Consider the following 19,412-nt stretch of genomic DNA (forward strand, 5'->3'; position numbering starts at 1 on the left):
GCCTCTGTGTCCTTACTTATTTTCTGCCCAGTGGATCTGTCCTTTGGAGTGAGTAGTGTGATTAAGTCTCCTAAAATGAATGCATTGCATTCTATTTCCCCCTTTAGTTCTGTTAGTATTTGTTTCACATATGTAGGTGCTCCTGTGTTGGGTGCAGATATATTTATAATGGTTATATCCTCTTGTTGGACTGACCCCTTTATCATTATGTAATGTCCTTCTTTATCTCTTGTTCCCTTCTTTGTTTTGAAGTCTGTTTTGTTTGATTCAAGTACTGCAACACCTGCTTTTTTCTCCCTGTTGTTTGCATGAAATATCTTTTTCCATCCCTTTTAGTCTGTGTATGTTTTCAGGTTTGAAGTGAGTCTCTTGAAAGCACATATAGATGGGCCTTCCTTTTTTATCTATTCTATTACTCTGTGTCTTTTGATTGGTGCATTCAGTCCATTTACATTTAGGGTGATTATTGAAAGATATGTACTTACTGCCATTGCAGGCTTTAGATTCGTGGTTACTAAAGGTTCAAGGGCAGCTTCTTTACTATCTAACCATCTAACTTAACTCACTTATTAAGCTATTATAAACACAGTCTAATGATTCTTTATTTCTCTCCCTTCTTATTCCTCCTCCTCCATTCTTTATATGTTAAGTGTTTTATTCTGTTCTCTTTTGTGTTTCCTTTGACTGCTTTTGTGAATAGTTGATTTTATTTTTTGGCTTTAGTTAGTATTTGGTTGGTCTGCTTTCTTTGCTGTGATTTTATTTTCTCTGGCGACATCTATTTAGCCTTAGGAGTGCTCCCATCTAGAGCAGTCCCTCTAAAATACCCTGTAGAGGTGGTTTGTGGGAGGCAAATTCCCTCAACTTTTGCTTGTCTGGGAATTGTTTAATTCCTCCTTCATATTTAGATGATAATCGTGCTGGATACAGTATTCTTGGTTCAAGGCCCTTCTGTTTCATTGCATTAAGTATGTCATGCCATTCTCTTCTGGCCTGTAAGGTTTCTGTTGGGAAGTCTGATGAGAGCCTGATGGGTTTTCCTTTGTAGGTGACCTTTTTTCTCTCTCTGGATGCCTTTAGTATTCTGTCCTTGTCTTTGATCTTTGCCATTTTAATTATTATATGTCTTGGTGTTGTCCTCCTTGGGTCCCTTGTGTTGGGAGTTCGGTGGGCTTCCATGGTCTGAGAGACTATTTCCTCCCCCAGTTGGGGAAGTTTTCAGCAATTATTTATTCAAAGACAGTTTCTATCCCTTTTTCTTTCTCTTCTTCTTCTGGTACCCCTATAATGCCAATATTGTTCTGTTTGGATTGGTCACACAGTTCTCTTAATATTGTTTCATTTCTGGAGATCCTTTTATCTCTCTCTGCGTCAGCTTCTCTGCGTTCCTGTTCTCTGGTTTCTGTTCCACTCACGGCCTCTTGCACCTCGTCCAGTCTGCTCTGAAGTCCTTCCAGAGATTGTTTCATTTCTGTCATCTCCCTCCGTACTTGCTCCTTTAGCTCTTGCGTATTTCTCTGCAGGTCCATCAGCATGGTTATGACCTTCATTTTGAATCATTTTTTGGTGAGATTGGTTAAATCTATCTCTCCAGGCCCTCTCTTGCGGGTGGTTTGGGTAATTTTGGACTGGACCAAATTCTTCTGCCTTTTCATGGTGACAGAGGTGGCTGTAGGCAGGTAGCACGTGTGACAGCTGGGAGACCAAAGTCCTTTCCTCCTTGCTGGTCCCCTTGCCCTTCTCTGCTGCCTGTGTCGGTTACCCACACTCCTGGGGCAGCCTCCGGGTTAGTCCCCGAAGCTGCTGTGGGTGGGGTCACCGTCAGGGTAGCCCAGAGCCCTGCAGGGAGTGGCAGGCGTGCCGGGTGTGGTCTCCTGCGAGAGCGGTGCCCCTTCATGCCTTGCCCTGGTTCTTCTGCCTGTGCCTGGCAGCTGCGCACCGGCGGCAGCCTTGGGTCTGGTCCAGGTGGCTGTGCGCTGGGAGGGGATTTTGGGCAGCTGCTGGGGGCGTGGCCGCTCTCCAGCTACTGGGCCACTGTGTCGGGGGCCATGCTGGCTGGGGGAACAACCAGCAGGCTGCTTATCACCGTGAGGGGCTTCAGGACCACGTTGCCACCCAGGGGACTGGGGAGCCCGACGTTCCTCAGGATTCCCAGCCTGCTGGGAGGAGTGTGCTGGGACACTTCCATCAGCTGTTAGGCCCCTGTCCCTTTAAGACTTTTGAAAAGCACTCGCTTTTCTTTTGTCCCAGGGGAGCCGGTTGCAGGGACCCGCTCTCAGATTTTGCTTTTCTGTTTCTCTAATACCCAGTACACTGTGCACTGTGTGTCTGCTCTCCCAGTACGGATGACTAGAGCTGGTTGTTCAGCAGTCCTGGGCATCCACTCTCTCCCGCTCCGACTCCTCTCCTCCTGCTGGGGAGCTGGGGGGAGGGGCGCTCGGGTTCCGCCGGGCCGCGGCTTGTATCTTAGCCCCTTTGTGAGGCGCTGAGTTCTTGCAGATGTAGATGTAGCCTGGCTGTTGTACTGTATCCATTGGTCTCTCTTTTAGGAATAGTTGTATTTGTTCTATTTTCAAAAATAAATATGGTTTTGGGAGGAGATTTCCGCTGCCTTACGCCGCCATCTTGGCTCCTCCCTATTAACTATATTTCTTATGCTTTATACTTTTCATCCCCATGACTTACTTATTTTATAGCTGGAGGTTTATGAATGCTTTTATTTATTTATCTTCAATGCTCCATGGTAAAGTCATAATTAATAAAAAATATAAAAAGTAATAAAGCAGGTGATGAAAACAAGAATTATCTGACCCTTTTACAGTTCTGCTCTAGCCTTCTGTAATTCTGTTTTGGATCTTGATCCTCATTATTGCTGGTCCTACCCTTTTCTCTTAAATTGCATTTCAGGAAACAAGTAGCCTAGACCATCAGCATCAGGTGATGCCAGGTCTCTCATGGCCGAGACTGTGTTGGAAATAACAGAGCACAGACAACCACCTGCCAGGACTGTTCTTTCCCCCTTGTTTTGGGTTGATGGCCAAAGAAAATCACTCTTTCTCCTGGAAAATCAGGAAGAGGGTAGCTTCTGAGGAGGGCGACACCTGCTGTCCCTGGCTGAGCGGCCCGGTGGGTCATGGGCTCCACCCGTGAGGGGCAGTGTAGGGGTCACAGAACGTCTCCACACGCGCCTCCTCGAGCTGTCCCTCACAATCGTGCGGCCTTCGGGGGCGGTTTCAGTGGTGTTTTGTTGGTGGGTGGCACATCTTGCCTGATCCGAAATGTACTGTGTGACTCTCCTTGGAGACCATTTTTCCATGTGAGCCTCAGTTTTATTATCTACAAAATGAGAATTTTGACTTGAAACTCTACTCTTTTAGTGTTTTATTAGAGTCCTTTTCAAGCCCTTTGTTCCAAATCACACAAACAAAAAGAGGTCCAGGGAAACAAAGTCTGCAGTAATAATTTCCCTACACTTACATATAAGCTCTTCATTTAAAATTTCATTGGCGATCGCATTAAGCACTGTATCTGAGCAGGTGGTTTGAGCCAACATGCAATCAGCTCCAGAAGGCGTCTCGGCCTCGGGTACCCATGTAGAAACGCGCACCATGTGTGCTAAGCTTTATGCAGCACTCCATGTCCATTAATTTCATATTGAAGAATGTCTAAGCTAATTGCACCATAACTATTTCTATAAAACAACTGTATTTTTCTGTGGAATAATCAAACTCAAAACGGATTGATTTTTAAAATAGTTCATGCAAGCACATACATACACTCAGAAACACACGCACGGAAGTGTGGTGAAGTGGTGGGGGAAGCAAACACTGCCGTGAGCTGCCCAGCACACATGGGGGTGCTAATTACTGCAACCCCAAAGGGTTCTGGACGCTTACACTTAGCTGAGGCCCCTCCAGCTGAAGGAAGCTGCCTTGCCCAGGCGACACACCCTGCACCCACAGGGCTGAGATGGCAGGGGCATGGGCTGAGCCCTGGCCTCAGGGGAGACCTTACAAAGGACCTTCCTTGTTCCAGTATTCCCAGGGATGTCATTCCTGAGAGCTCTCCTGGGCAGGCCCATCGTCTTCTCTTCCCAGGAAGCTGTACACACACAGTAGTAATTCACATGACTTGATAGATTTACTCATTGGTCAGCCTTATGTGGACTGAATATGAAGACAATTTATACGTTTTTAGCACACTTGCACACACACACACACACACACACACACATTAGTTCTTGGCCCTGGCAAGTATTAACGAGGAATATAAGATACATATGTGGAAATTATATGATATATATAATATATGTGGTATATATAGTTATTTTTACATATTATAAATGTATATGTAATATTAAATATAAAATACCCAAAAGGAAATACATAGAAATTACTTCTAAGAATCAGAAAGGAAATATGTAATACCATATATAGTCATGTACGTTTCTTTTCTCATACCAACGCTCATTGCTTGTGACTCACACTTGAGTGTTGTGGCCTCACCCCCCAGTCCCCCCAGGTCAGGCCACATCACAAGATCAAGCCAAGTCTCTTAACAGAATGTGGGCTGCTGGCTATGTTTATTTTAACTCTAGCCAAAGTACTCAATTGGAATGAAATAACCTTTAAATGAGCACGGCCCTGTTTCCATTGGAAGAAAAGGAAGCAGAAAGAAGAGACTAGAAGTTACTGTTTGACAACTACTGAGTATCCTCTAAGAATCAGCAGGTGTTCTCCCAAAGCAGGAGAACCCCCACTTCGTGGTCCCCACTTCTTGGTGAGGGGTGGGGGCTTGGACAGTATGGACAGAAACGTGGTGAGTGATGAGAAGAGATACACCTACTGTGTCCAGTGGGGCGGCGTGTCGGGTGGGTGGCGTGTCGGGTGGGCGGCGCATCGGGTGGGTGGCGTGTCGGGTGGGAACAGCGCCTTTCCCCCTGCTCTGTGGGGTAGACACCAGGTCAGCTCCCACCCCAAGTCTGCTCCTTTTCCTCTCTTCACATATGCCCTCTTCTTGGGTAATTTTCTATTAAACATGCTCTTGTGAATGCCCACTTTATGCCCTGAGACTTCAGAAGTAAGAAGACATTCACTGTCTTTCTCTTAAATCAATCTTCCATTGTCATGTGGACTGGCAGTGAGGCACGTGTGGAAGTCGCTGCAGACTGTGACGCGACGCGGCCAGGGAAGTGGGCAACCCTGAGTCAGGTGGCAAGGTCCGGAGGTTCCCTCTGGACACTGGGACCCCCAGCTGAGAACTGCAGGGCCGATTCTGTGGGACGGAGCACCCTGCACAGAGGAGTGGGGAACAGAAAAGCTCAGGGGGCAGAGCCCACACACCAGGAGCTGGGGAGCCAGTGGGGCTCTTGAGGCGGGTGGGAGGGGTGGCTGGGGTGCATGTGGGGGAGGGTCAGGCCAGGTCACCCCCATCTCCTCCCATGTGTGATGGAGAACACGCACGGCATCTCAAGCCAGGGGGCACCGAGGTCTAAGTCATGTTTTCGAGTGATTCCCTGAGGTTCTGGGGAGGAGCAGCACCAGAGCGGGTAGCCGGCTAGGAGGCAGTGAGGGCGCCGGGCCATTTCAGGTGAGTCCTGGGGACGAGTTACCTGGAAGGCAGCAGCAGGTGTTCCCGAGACCCACCCCAGAGGGGCTGCAGGACCCCAGGGAGCACCGTGTGGGTGCGAGGACAAGGGGCGATAGTTTGCTCTTTTAGTTTGAGGAATTCGGCACGTGGCAGTGCCATAACACGAAACAAGGGAATCTCTGGAAGGAAAGTTTGGGAGACGGGACTCGAGAACTCTCTCCTGGACATGCTGAGGGCGTGGCGCCTGCAGCCACCAGGGGCATGCTGCAGGGAACTGGCCCTTCGAGGAGGTTCGGGTGGCCACGGGGGACGGGGGACTGAGGCAGGGTATCGCCCACCCTGGTTGACTTCCGGCCTACCTGCCACTTCTGACCTTCCAGGATGAGCGAAGGGCCAGCAGGCAGCTTCTCCCCTGCTTCCAGACGGCATTACTTTTGGGATTTCAGGTATAATTCCATTATCACTGCACAGTTACCAGGGGCCTCTGACAACCTGATCGGTCTTTCTAATCACGAAGAGACCTTCAGCATTTAGCTAGTAAATAACTAAATTCAATTAATACTGTAGAGCGCCAGGAAAACTTAATTTCCACTGTTCTCTGGACTTTTGTACAAATGCAATTCTATTTCCTGTGCCATTTAGGATTCGTGATGATAATATGTAAAGGCACCAAATGAAAAAATAAACAAATAAAACTGATTATTGAAGATTAATGGTGGAATTTGTTGCCTAAATGCTCGAATTCATCTTTTTCCTCCCTAGGCCAATCGGAAGACCATAAACACATGTAACTCTGCGATGTGGATTGCCATGCAAGCGTCATCGCCGGTAATGCTGACCTGGGGCTCGGACGCTGGCCCACAGGCCATGAGGACTGGACCCCCGGGACCTGCGCCTCATTCCCTTCACTGGGCAGAGGCAGCTGTCCCCACCTGATGTCCTGCAGGGGGGAAATAGGCACAGGCTGGTCTGATAACATGGCCCCTTCGTGGAAATGGGAAATAAGGTGGGATTTAGCCTCAGTTGGCCAGTTAAGAGTCCTGCTGCGTCCGGCTCCAAGATGCTCATTAGACCTCCGGGGTCTGCAGGGAGAGGCAGGCACCTGGCTGAAGGGACCGCAAGGAGTCCCTTGCAGCCTCAGCGATACCACTGTCCTCCTCTGTTTTACCAGCTTCACACCCACAACACTCTACAGGTGAGGACACGGCGCCCACCGGGCGGGACACTCCTTCCTGCTGGCTAAGGTGCCTCGCCCGCACGCCTGCCAAGTGCCATACACCCAGTACACCAGGTTCTCAGGGTGCTGGGCCATCTTCCCTTTCCTCGTCAAGGGAGACGCTTCCCCAGAAGGTTGTTTCCTAGACACGGGAGGTGTGTGGCTGGCCTGCAGTAACCTGTGTCCTGGCAGGTGAAGGCCCAGGACGCCTGCCCCATGTGGTGGGGACAAGATCACATAACACCTAGCGGGGGGACCTGTATACAGAAGGCACGTAGAAGCTGTTCAGCAGCAACCTTTGCTGCATCCATGGCTTTTAAAAACATACGTGTGTTTCATGTCTAAAGAGATGTTCTTCCAGTGTCTGAACAATTGGTATTAGAACTAGACCAGATGAGATCTTTGCCTTCAAATTATGACTTAGCACAAATCAGAAAGTGCACTATTTTGCCAGCAATACTCTTGCTGGGAGTGTAACCATGTCTCTATTGAGTCGATGTCATTTGACCTTTGTGGAGGCATTGATTCATTTCTGCATAAATGAATCAGATACCAAGATCTGTCTCCTTAGGTAACATTAAGGAATCACAGTGCATTTCCCCTCCTACTTACTTCTAGTTTGTTTTTGTCTGAAAGATTGAAAATAAGCACCAGTGAGAGTCAGGGCGAGAAAAGGCCTTTCCCCTGGCCGCACATGCGGCTCCTGGGTCTGTAAGGGCAGAGTTCAGAGGGGCCGGTCCAGGGGGACACGGGTCCTGCCTCCACTTCGGTCTCTGATATACACAGGCCTCCAAACTCCGAGAGCTCATGCCTGGCCTGCAGGGGGCAAGGGATGGCTGAGGGGTCAGCTGAGGGGTCGGTGAGCTGACCAGTCGCAGACCCGGCACCCCTTCTTCAGTGAAGCTAGGACATCACCCTGAACTGACGGGAAGACTGAGCAACTCATCAGGGCCACCGCATCTCCGTGTGCCGTATGTGACGTGGATGAAAATAGACTGAACTGGAAGCAACCTTCCTTATGACCCTGCAGAATCATGTAACTGTTCTGGTAGCCATTTATTGAAAAGATTAGCACCTAAGTAGGGCTGATGACTTGTGAGATTCACACAGAGGCCAAGCAAACTGACTTTTGCATCTGATACTCTACTTTGAAATGATAGGCTGGCCTTTGCAATCTTGCTTATCTTTGATAGCAAATAAAGACTTCCAAGTTTTAAAAATTTACATTTCTTCAGGTACAAATAACCCTGATCCCTGCTTCTGGTTGGTTCATGCCATAGAAATCTTCATTTTTGCACATGGAAGGATTTGAGAAAATGTTGTAAATATACAGTGGTGTTTATATTGTGCCTTAGGATACACAATGGGGATTTTACAGGAAGTTTATGATGATTTAAATACAACACAATCGTTTTAATGGAAGCATGAGCGGCAGGCAGTGGCCACCTGAGGACACCAGAATGTGTCTGCGTGTGTGTGTGGCTCAGGAGCCGAGGATTCCCGGGAGACTGTCTCCTGGGGTGGGATCCTGTCCCCTAGGAGGAAGCCCTGGCCACGTGGCGAGATGCTGCCTCTGCCCGAACAGGGCCTCCCCGCTGCCCGCAGCCGGCACCCCCATGGGCTCTCTTGCCCAGCGCGTGCGCGGGCCATGTAGCGCTTGTCCCTGCTTGTCCCTAGATACAGTCTTTCTCTGTCTCTTCTTTCCTTAGCTGTTAAGACCCTCAGGCCCCATCCCTGGGGAGTGAGAACGCTGCTAGCACTGCATGGTGCCCACACACTTGCCGCCAGCATCCAGGAGGCTGTGTCATCCTGCAGGAGGTGTTGCTCTGCTAACTTGGGAGAAACAGCCCTACGGGTTCATCTGTCATCAGTGACGGAATCATTGACAGCTCGCTTTCTTTGCGGGAAAGGAATGAAGCAGAGATCTGGGACTTTATTCTCTGCTCTGGCCAGTTCTCTCCCAGTGAAAGCCTCTTCCTCTGTTAGCATCTCCACATTGTAACCAAACTAAGGTCCCTGGGGAAAGGGAAGGGTTCTGTCTGGACACACGTGCATCACTTGGGCAGACTTTGGCGAGTCTGCACAGGGCCCGCGTCATTTCCAGGGCAAAGGGGATGGAGGGCATATTATAGACCCTGCAGCAGGTGTGGGCAGTGGGGGCCGTGTCCATGGACAGAGAGGGCAGGTTCCACAAGGTACGGAGGTGCCGGGGGGGAGGAATGGGGCCCCAGTGCACCTGTTGTGTTTCAGGGTCAATCTCACAGCTCCTGCAGGTGGCCACTGTCAAGCCCTCTTTGCAGAGGTGGACACGCACAGAGTATGTGAGATACAGGGCTTACACACCGCGTAGACAGAGGTGCCAGGAATGGCTTGGGGCCCACACACTCAACCTTAACTGCTGGATTTAGGATGATAAGACAATGTACCACCCGAATTAGGAAATGCTGAGAGTAAAATAGGACCCTCCTAATCATTACATGGACCACAGGGCAAATATGGGCAAACTGGCCCCACGTGCCATCCCAGCAGAACTTTACTGCCCAGGTGGGGGACTCCTGGAGGCAGCCTGCTGTGCCTCGGGGAGTCAACAGGAGGCAGCCTGGTGCTCCGTCAGAGGCCCCCACGGCAGCAGCGGGAGCCCTCTGAATGCTCAAGCCCAGACATCTGTGCAGGCGGGCAGCCAGGCGCCAGAATCACTGACTCTCAGAAGTGATAGTCACCTCCGGTTGTCATTGTTCTCAGTCATGATGGAAAACAAATCGAGCTAACGTTGTTTATTTTCCCCTTTAAATATGAATGCTTAAGTCTTTGATGGTGATCAAGCTTTTTAAGATAAATTGGCAATTCATTTTTGAGCTGAATAGAGCTATTTATTTAAAAATGAGTTTGTATTTCCTTTCTTTAAAACCAGGTTCTTTGTAATTTCACAGTTGGGTAATTATATTTTGCTGCTATTTTTCCTGAACCATTTATATCCTTGCTGCTGTCACAGTTAGTAATTTCTCTGAATGTCAACCCGGCTGAAACGTCATTAGTGGGCCCATCACTCCCTTGTTCAGACTCCCTAACGCTAACTCCTGGGCACTTTGGGGAAATGTCGTCCAGCTCGGAGCATCTCCGTTTGTCAGCTCGCGGACTGTGGTCTCTCCCTCTCCCACCATGTCTGCCCACGGCTTCACGGCAAGAGGCAGAAAGAAGCACCTCAGGTTCTGTGTCCCCCCAAGTATGGAAACTTTTCATGTTTTCATCCTTAATTTCCTTAAATTCACAGGTCAGAAGAGAGTTTGCTGAAGGCACAGCCGCTTCTGCATTGGACAGCGTCCTGTTCGTTATGGTCTCGGCTGCTCTTTCGTCCCCTGATAAAAACGCACCATTTGGCGGAGTGGACGCCCCTCCCCCAAAGGGACCAGCATGTTGCTGGACCTTCAGCATTATGACAGGATGCCACCAGAACGGAGCGAAAGCAGAACGCTCCTGGTGTGAAACTGCGACCCCAGAAGTAGAGGGAAATGGAAAACACGAAACATTTAAAATCAAACCTTCATGTCACATAAGAATATCTTTAATCTGTGTCAAGTCAGTCATGTAGCGCAGGCACCCCTCTGTTCAGGCGTTTATTATAGTGACACAACATGGTGTTAAATGGTGCTGACTTGACAACATCAAAACTAAAATGAAAAAAGTTCAGGAAAGGCAAGAATGCTGCGGACAACTTAGCAAGTACTTAGAAGCGCCGGTGGTCACTGCCTGCTTCTGTCCGTCGTCGTCCTGGCCCTGGGAGAACTCGCTCTGTCTGTCCTCCCCCATCCGTCCAACTCTCCTCGCTGGACACCTCCTGGCATTTACGATGCTTCCCGTGTGTAAAATCACACTCAGGGTCTGCACCGCGCTGTGACTCTGGAGATGCCCAGCCCCTGGCGGCCACGGCTTGTGCAGAAGGACGGACACCGACCCACGCGTCCTGGGCCACCACCTCTGCACTGAGCTGCTGGCGGTTTCACCGACCAGTTTTCTGTGGCTGGTTGGCTTTTGCTTGTTTTTGCTTTGCTGTGAGTGCAAGTACCCACCCAGTGGAGAGCAGTGCCTAAGTATTATTTTGAAAATAGTTCTGGCCGCAAGGAGTCTCAGGAACCCTGGGACCTGTGGACTGCGATTCAAGGACCAATCTATTCAATGCTGTCATGTGAAAGAAGTATTTTTGATGTATTGTTAGATTCCTTGGTAAATATTTCATTGGCTGTTTTTGTGTCATCGTAACTAAATGGAAGTGGTTTGTAAAAAGGATGCCGAGCGGTTCCATTCTTTGTCCCAGGAATCAATGCGTTGCTCCCAATAAAGGTGATGTGGAGGTTTCCCTTCTTCCCTGTGCTCCAGATTAAGGTAGCACTGGGATCGTCAAATTTATGAACCGTAATAGAATTCCCCTGCGAAACTCGCTGGGCGCCCAGCGCTCTACAGGGAGCCCTTCATCAGCTTTGTTTCTTCTAAGGCCATTGCTTTAAACTTTCTGACTCTGGTCAATTTTGTAAAACTTGATAAAATGAATTTTTAAAAGTTTCTTTTAGTCTTTACATTTTATATGTATAAAGTTGCATACCATGTTATCTTGGTATTTTAAAAATTTCTTCTGATTTATGGTTATTTTCCCCTTCTCATTTCTAATGTAATTTATTTTTTATCCTATTTTCCTTGATTACATCAGCTTGTAAATTTGCCTACTTTGTTAACTTTTTAAAAAGACAAATTTGTGATGTATTTGTTCTACTCTCTGTGTTCTAATTCATTCATTTCTTCTTTAACCTTTATTAATTCCTCATTGTCCATTATCTGAACTTTTTAATTAGATATTTGTTTTCTTTGAATTTTTTTCAGATTCTATCTTTTGAATATTTTAGGTTTCTTCTGTGGTCGCATCGTAATGGGTGCTCCACATGCACTGGACACACAGGTGTGGCCCCACTGTTAGGGGTCAGAGTTCTCTGGGTGCTGGTCCCGGGTATCTCTGGGGCATCCCTGCCATGGCAGCGGTACCGCCACAGGCCACCCGCAGATCCTGGCCTGTCGGGGATGGAGAGAGAGCCGGCTGCTGTCTGTGCTGCTGTGTCCCTCGCATCTCCTGTGGTCTCTGACATATGATAGATGTACAGATGACTTTGTAAATACCTGGCATAATGATTAAGAGCTGGATTCTATAGAATTACAGAGCGCCCGTCCTTGTCTCCTAGCTCTTATCCAGACTTCTGCCTCGCCAGAGACCAGAGGAGTGAGGCGCACTTGCACCCACTCACATCTGCCGCCGTGCGGTGACCTGCCTTTTCAGCTCTTACCTCTGGAATCTCACATTTTGGTATGTTTCTCATATACAAAATAGTGTTGGATTTGGCTGTTAGTTAATCTAAACATCTTGTAAGCGCAATGAGCACATTTGCACGTACAATGTTCTGACCCGAGCTCTGTCGTGTCGTTCTGTGGTATTTACACGGCACGGTTCGCACAGCTGCCCGCCTGCCCTTCCTGCTCCCCCCTCCTGTGCCCCACGCCCACTTCAGGGGCGCCTGTGGGTGTGTGGGAGGGTTTGCGGTCTGTCGCAGGGTCAGCCTCACCTACTGCCGCGCCCGCCGTCCCTGACCCCACTGCTCGTGCTCACCGCTGCGGCTCTCCTCCGTAGCGGTGCCAGTTGGCAGGCATCCCATTGTCTCTCCTCCTCCTGCCCAGCCTTGTGCCTGAAGTAACACCTTTTACCCAAATTCAGTGTCTCTCAGCAACTGATGAGTTTTTCAAACTCTTCATGTTTCCTTTCAATTCCCACAGAATGGAGGTCTTGAAAATAAGTCTGAATACATTTATGAATGTTCAGTAAGTGCCTCATCTTCTCCTCTGTCCCCGAAAGCTGTCCGCAGCGTTGGCTGTCACTGAAGATGTCCTCGCCCAGCCTCTGGCTTCCGCCACCCCATTAAGAAACTGTCGTGCTTTCCGCTTTTGTAAAATGGAATGTCTTTTCTTTCTCAGACTGTGTTTCAGATTTTTTGCTTGTCTTCCTGTAACTTCAGGGAGAGGAAATTCTGGGGCAAAATACCTCCTAAACCAAAATCAGTCAAAAGGAGAAATAAAGTTTAAAACTCGTTTATTGCTTACAAACTGCGGTCAGGCCGTTTCCCTTTCCGGCTCAGTCAGAAGCAAGAAGCCCTTCCCCCCAGCCTCTCGGGCTCAGACAAGCCCCCATCACCCGGGTAACTACCCACTGGTACGGGGACGGGAACTCTCTGCCCCTGGGGAACACCTGTTGATATGCAGATGCACCAAAGCCAGGTGAGAATTCTGGAAATATTACAATTTTACCCACACTTCCTTACCTTCATTTTTTGTAATATTACCTTGACGTGCCCAGGGGACAGTCCTTTGCATAGACTCTGATGTGGTTTTACATGATTCTGGAATCTGTGCCTTACTGTCTTTCATCGGTTCCAGAAAAGGTTCAAATATCATCTTTTCAGTGGTCACTCTGCCCCTTTCTGCTCCTGTCCTTCCACAACCCGCCACAAGTGCAGCCGACTGCTGCCATCCCTGTCTCCCCGTGGCCCCGAGCGGCTCTGTGCTGGGTGTGCCCTTTACCTGACTCTTCACTATGGTCCCTTCTGTTTAGTTTACTGAGTTCTCAGCTCCAGCTACTGAATTGGTTTAATTCTGAAATTTCTAATCATCGTTTCACAGTTTCTAATTCTCTTCTAAAATACTTTGACTTTATCATTTCTTGCATATATTAATCACACTTATTTTAAAGTTCACGAACCTCCTACGGGAGCCTGGCCTGAGCAGCCAGCCAAGAGGGATGCTTGCTGCCTCTGTGGTGGCCAGATGGTGCCCACCCATGGGCCACAAGCTGGCAGCCACCTTACCCAGGTGTGGGGTCCTGGGCAGCTCCTGCATCCATGCGTGTGGATTCATGGAGCATTTGTGGTACACTTGCTCTCCGGTGGACACGGGGTCAGAAACGGGGGTGCACAGGTAGTGAGGTCCTTCCCGCCTTTGAGAATCTCCGTGGGGGACCCCTGGTGGCGTGCACTGCAGGCCTGGTGTCAGGGTTACATGGCATCTTCTGTCTTGTGGTAGAAGCTCATGGAGGTCACCAGTGGAGCAGGCGTATTCTGTGAAGTCTCAGGGGAGAGATGTGATCTGCTTGTGGGCACAAGAACAGGGGGGCCTCTGGTGCTCCGGGACACTGCCCTTCATGGGTGAGCACGTGGTGGTCGCCAACGCCTTGCTAATATCACACTCACTCCCCTGTCCAGCGTGTTCCCAGGCTATGGGATGGCCAGGTCCTGTGCTGGCCTGGAGGAGCCCCAGTTGGCAGTGAGCCACGTGGCATGTCAGGAAGCGGCCAGCCTCCCACTCCTGCGGGGGCAGCTGTGGGGGGCCTGGCCCTTTCTGGGGGAAATCAGGGATCAGAAGCCCCCTGACACTCGGCAGTGAGACCGAGCCTGTCAGGTGTTGCTTAAGCCCATCCCGTTCCTTCCTCCCCTGATGCTCTGAGGTGGGTGCCACCTCCTACCACCAGGGAAGGAGGTCTGCCACAGCCAGCAGCCCTGGGGGTTACCCACCCTGCTGGGCACGACGCAGCCTGACTCCAGGGCCACAGACTCAGGGGCCTGGGCCTTCCAGGGACACAGAGGAGGTGACCTGCTGTGGTCCCCACCACACCTATAGGGTCCATGCTGCACCTCGGGGCCCAATGCACCCAGGGGTCCCCACTGCACCTCAAGGGTCCAAATCACTTTGGGGTCCCCACTGCACCTCAGGGGTCCCCACCGAACTTCAGGAGTCCAGCTGCACCCCAGGGGCTGCCCACCTGACTCAGATCCAAGACTACCTCTGTCTGAACACCCAGATTTTTATGTGTACACACTCAGTGGAGGTCTTCGTTAGAAGCCTCATGTGCCCTTAGATCTGCCTGCAGCTGGCTGGTTCCCTAACTGAGCTCTGAAAGCCCCCCTCATTTCCATGGACTCAAACGCCTTAAGAGGATGCAGCTGTGTCCTCCTTGGTGTTTTTCAAAGAAAACACACGCATCACAAAGTGTAGAAAGAGGGGCCGAGGCACTCGGTGGCTCCTCAGCATGCCAATCCCCGTGTGGTCTGGTCACGGGCTCCGGGCCCCCCTGCGAGGGAGCCTGAGCGCAACAGAGGCTGGGACCCGGCCCAGAGTCCCTGGAGGGCTGAGCACTGGCTGCTGAGCCTGTCCTGGGCCCTGAGGGATGAGGACGACTCACATTCCTTGTCGCTGGGTTTAGGATTTTGACGAAAACTGCTGGCCGAGGGGTGCCAGCTCCCATTCCACGATGAGGTGCTTTTCCAGACCCTTCAGCCAGGACCCCGTTGCACAAGTCACCTGGGGTTGGCGACCTTGTTCCAAGTTGTCATAAACGGGGGTCCTTGGCATCATCTTGTGTCTGTGAGGCCTTGGGCATCAGTGCAGGTACTGTGCAAGCCCACGGGTGTGCATGGGTCCATGGAGGCACGTGTCTGTGGGGAGCATGTGTCCGTGGGGGGGGCATGTGTCCATGGGGGGCATTCCATGGGGGGACGTGTATCTGCATGGGGCACATGTCCGTGGGGGGCGTGTGTCTGTGAGGGGTGCATGTCCATGGGAGGGATGTGTGTGCATGTCGGGTGTGTGTCCTTTGTGAGGAGCATGTGTCCATGGGGGAGAGCATGTGTCTGTGGGGTGCGTGTCCGTGAGCCGATGTGTGTCCTTTGTGGGGAGCATGTGTCCATGGGGGAGAGCATGTGTCTGTTGGGTGCGTGTCTGTGAGCTGATGTGTGTCCTTTGTGGGGAGCATGTGTCCACGGGGGGGAGCATGTGTCTGCAGGAGGCATGTCCGTGGGGGGATGTGTGTCCGTCAGGGTACCTGCAGCCTGGTCCTATGGATAGCTGGTTCCCACCTGCCCTTTCTCCAGGCCACATCCCCGGCGTGGGGCCACATCTTGGAAGCTCTGATTTTTAGTCTGTTCTTAACTTCCTGCCTTTTTCTTGTCAAAGGGGACAGGTACCCGTGTGACGTTGATGCTCAAAATCCTCAAGATTTTGTGCCCGTCCTCGGGCACAGGCGGGGGTGATGGTTGGGCACACAGGGAGGGCGGTGGGCCTGGGATGGAGGGGGCCCCCAGGACAGAAGGCACCTCCCTGAATGGAAGGGCACCCCGAGGTTGAGGGGCACCCCTGGGGTGGAAGGGTCACTGACATCTAGCAGACACACGGCTGAAGTGGGTCTGCTGTCACAAACCCAAATTCCTCCACGTCCAATCCCACGTGCTCGCTGAGGATAAACCCCCTCAGCAGGATTCTCAGGCGACAGAACAGTTGGGTTTCTCCCAAATACTCAGAACACCCAAGGAAGAAATGAACAAACAGCGCCACCGGTGAGAGTTGGGCATGGCTCGCCTTGTCTCAGTAACCTTTCCAGGAATTTTGCAAGAAATCCACATTTTGCCAAATGTTTTATAAAAATTCAGCTTTTACAGATCTGCATCATTCCAAAATGTAATACCATTCAAGAGCAAGTTTTGGGGAGACAGAAAGGAGAGAAGGTAGCCCCTTGTTTCTTGTGAGCATTTGAGGCAGATGCCCTGGAACCAGGCCTGAGTGACCTTTGATACCGGGCGTTCTGGGGAGGGGCTGTTGGAACAACAGTCTGGGTGCTTCCTCGTGTTAAAGCACGGAGCCCGGGGCAGACACAGCCTGCCTGCCTCTGGCCGACACAGAACCACAGGACAGAGCCAGGGTTCCCCTTTAAAAGAATGGAGAACAGCTTCTGAAACCTGAAGACATAACCTGTACAAATTCCATCCACAATTCAAGAGAAAACTCCTCTCTAAATACTATGCAAGTTTAAAACTTTCCATTTAAAGTGACTCTTTCAAACCTTTCATCAAATGCAAAGTTCCTAATAGTTTTCACGGAAGCCGCCCTAACGGGCTGACAAAGCACAGACCTGAAAGTGGAGATGATTATTTCCAGAACCGCAAGCTCTGGTTTTCTTGGCACAGAGGGAAGTGATTTCCGAAAAAGACAAGACAAGAAAAGAAAAGAAAGGAGCGAGCCAGGCAGCCTCCCCCTGCACGGACCGGCCAGGGCTCGCCCAGTGCCCCCAGGCCGAGCAGGGCTGGGGCCGGCCTCGTGGTCAGCAGGTGCAGTGAGGAGGAGGGCCAGCACCTGCTCCGTCTGGCCTCGTGGCCGTGCTTCTCCCCGGCCAGGGGCCCCGACAGGGATGGGTTTCCACAGCATCTTGCCCCCTCCAGGGTCTGTCCCCGAGGACCCTGCTCATTCTTAGCTTCTGGGGAGCTTCCCACACCCCGTTCTCAGCTCCTGGCAGATGTAGGCCTTTTTCATCTGCCCCAGATCATTCTGTGGACTCCGATTAACTCTCTCCCCCAGGCTCTAAAACCCCTCCAGTGAAGGAATGCCCTGTCAGCCTCATCTGTGGTCTGAGGCATTCCCTGGACACAGTGCTGTCCGGGACATGGCCAGTGAGGGGCAAGGAGTGAAGGCCCCTCTGCGGGCCCTGCAGGTTGGGTGGGGCAGCAGGGCAGAGCCGCCCTCCTGCCCGGGTGCCGCCTTTCCCGGGGAGCTGGAGACTCTGAGGCGATCACGCAAATGGATTCCCTGTAAAGCAATTCTACCTCAAAGCCCTAAATCCTGGCTGCTGTCCAAGTACCATCCCCAGGGGCACTGCAGAACTGTAACATTCTAGACCCAAAACTCAAAGTGAGAGGCAGTTGTAAGTCAGCTGCTGGCCTCCCTAAAAACCGATGCGTTCTATTACCCTTTCAAGCAAAATAAAAGAAAATTAGGATATACTGTGAGCACTCAGACTATCTCAATATTTGTGCTAATGTCAGGAAAATTGCTGCACAATTAGGGCACCACGTGCAGCATGTGTTTATGTTTTTAAGGGAAAAATGCCTGTTCTTCTTGTAAAACCAGTTTAAGTTCATTATAGAAAACTAAGAAAACAAATAAAATTAAATCACTCATTATCTCATTACCTAGAAATAATTGTTGCTAACATTTTGGTTCACGTTCTTCCATATTTTGTCAATTTTATGCATTGCAGCTTTCAAAAATCAGATACCATTGTATTTACTCTTCTGTACACTTTTTTTTTCACTTGGTACATTGGCAGCATTTCCTCAAATCAACCTGTTTTATGATTTTTGATGTCCACAGAATCCTTGTAGGTGGTTTATCACTACTTCTTAAGCTGTTCTACTAATGACGAGTGATTCTGTCGTCACGTTGTTTGTTTCATACACACTGCTGTAAAGACCTTCTTTAAACACACATTTTCTTCCATCTCAAATTTTTTTCTTGAAACTGTTGTACGTATTTTCACTATCATTAGTAATATTTTCAGATGGGCCTTCACATGCTCACTCCGGGCCTCCGTGCAGCAGACGCGTGGACCTGTGTCCACTTCTCTCCCTCCGCCAACCGAGAGGACCAGCATTCTCAGTTATCTTTGCCAGTCTGGGCGCTGAAACTATAGTTTTAATTTGATTCTTGGGAATCTAGTGATGGTAAGCCTTTCTTACAGTTCTACTGGTTATTGTATTAATTTAATAACAATAATGCCTTTGTGGAGGAAAACACTATATGGGGTCACTTGGAATAGAAGACATCTGGGGGCATCAGTGTTGATTGGAGTGAGGAGGTCAAAATGGCAGTTAAAGTCTTAGCGTAAGGTAAGGAGATAAATTTAGTGTTTGCCTCTGAGAAGGCAGGCGAGCGTGCTTCGGTTTGGCCCTGGTAAAGCAGCCACGGGGATTCCGGAACGGGCCTTCCTGCGCCACAGAAGTACCTGAGCGCATGCGCGCCTGAGCCCCCAGGTGGGAACGAACTGCTCCCGGACCGATTCCAAACCTGAGCTGATTCAGAAGCAGCAGAGACTTGGGAGAGACATGACATGTGTATGTAATCTCCCAGGGAAATCCTAGGAATTCAGGAGAAGGCTTAAAAATGACCTTATTTGGATCTCAAGAGCCCCAAAGCCTGTCAGTGACCCCAGGAGGGCCACAGCAGCTCTGAGCATGGACTGATTTCTGGGGCCGCCTGCCAGCTACCTGCTCCGTGAGAGCTGATTGCATTTCCTCTGGGCAGCCCGGCTGCGCACGGCAATCGGCCTGCTGCGCAGGCGCGGTCAGGGCTGCCTTCCTGCAGGGACGGCCGGTGGGCAGCTGGGCTGCACACCCTCATTCCCGAGCCCTGAACGCTCCACCTCCCTTTTTATCCTGTATCCATGGCTTTTACTGGTCATTCTCTTGTTCCTGCTGATTTTTAAAAAGTAATTGCTGCATGAAGTGTATTAAATATTTGAGTAGATGGTGTAAATATTTTTCATCCTTTGTGTTGTTTATGGGGCTTTTGATGAACGTAGTGAATGGATCCTGGTGCGAACCCCTGAATCTCCGTCTCCCAGGGGCCATGCCTTTGCGTGACCCCACCCCTTGGGCAAAGCGGAAGCTGGGACTTGCTTCTAATTCAGAGAACACAGTGATTCTCATGCAGCCCTGCATGGTCAGGCTTACCCGTGAGCCTCCATCTTAGCCGACTG

General features: G+C 50.3%; 1 long non-coding RNA gene across 1 annotated transcript in view; it reads left to right on the forward strand.

Annotated features, from left to right (window-relative positions):
* The window catches only part of LOC118973924 (uncharacterized), a 30,601-nt gene extending 22,341 nt beyond the window's left edge, over window positions 1-8,260 (forward strand). Inside the window, exon 3 of the long non-coding RNA XR_005063460.2 lies at window positions 6,352-8,260. This is a non-coding gene — a long non-coding RNA (uncharacterized lncRNA). The remainder of the gene's footprint in view (window positions 1-6,351) is intronic.
* The last annotated feature ends 11,152 nt before the right edge of the window (window positions 8,261-19,412 follow it).

The sequence above is a fragment of the Manis javanica genome, chromosome 1 (assembly GCF_040802235.1).
Source record: "Manis javanica isolate MJ-LG chromosome 1, MJ_LKY, whole genome shotgun sequence".
Taxonomy (NCBI): Eukaryota; Metazoa; Chordata; class Mammalia; order Pholidota; family Manidae; genus Manis; species Manis javanica.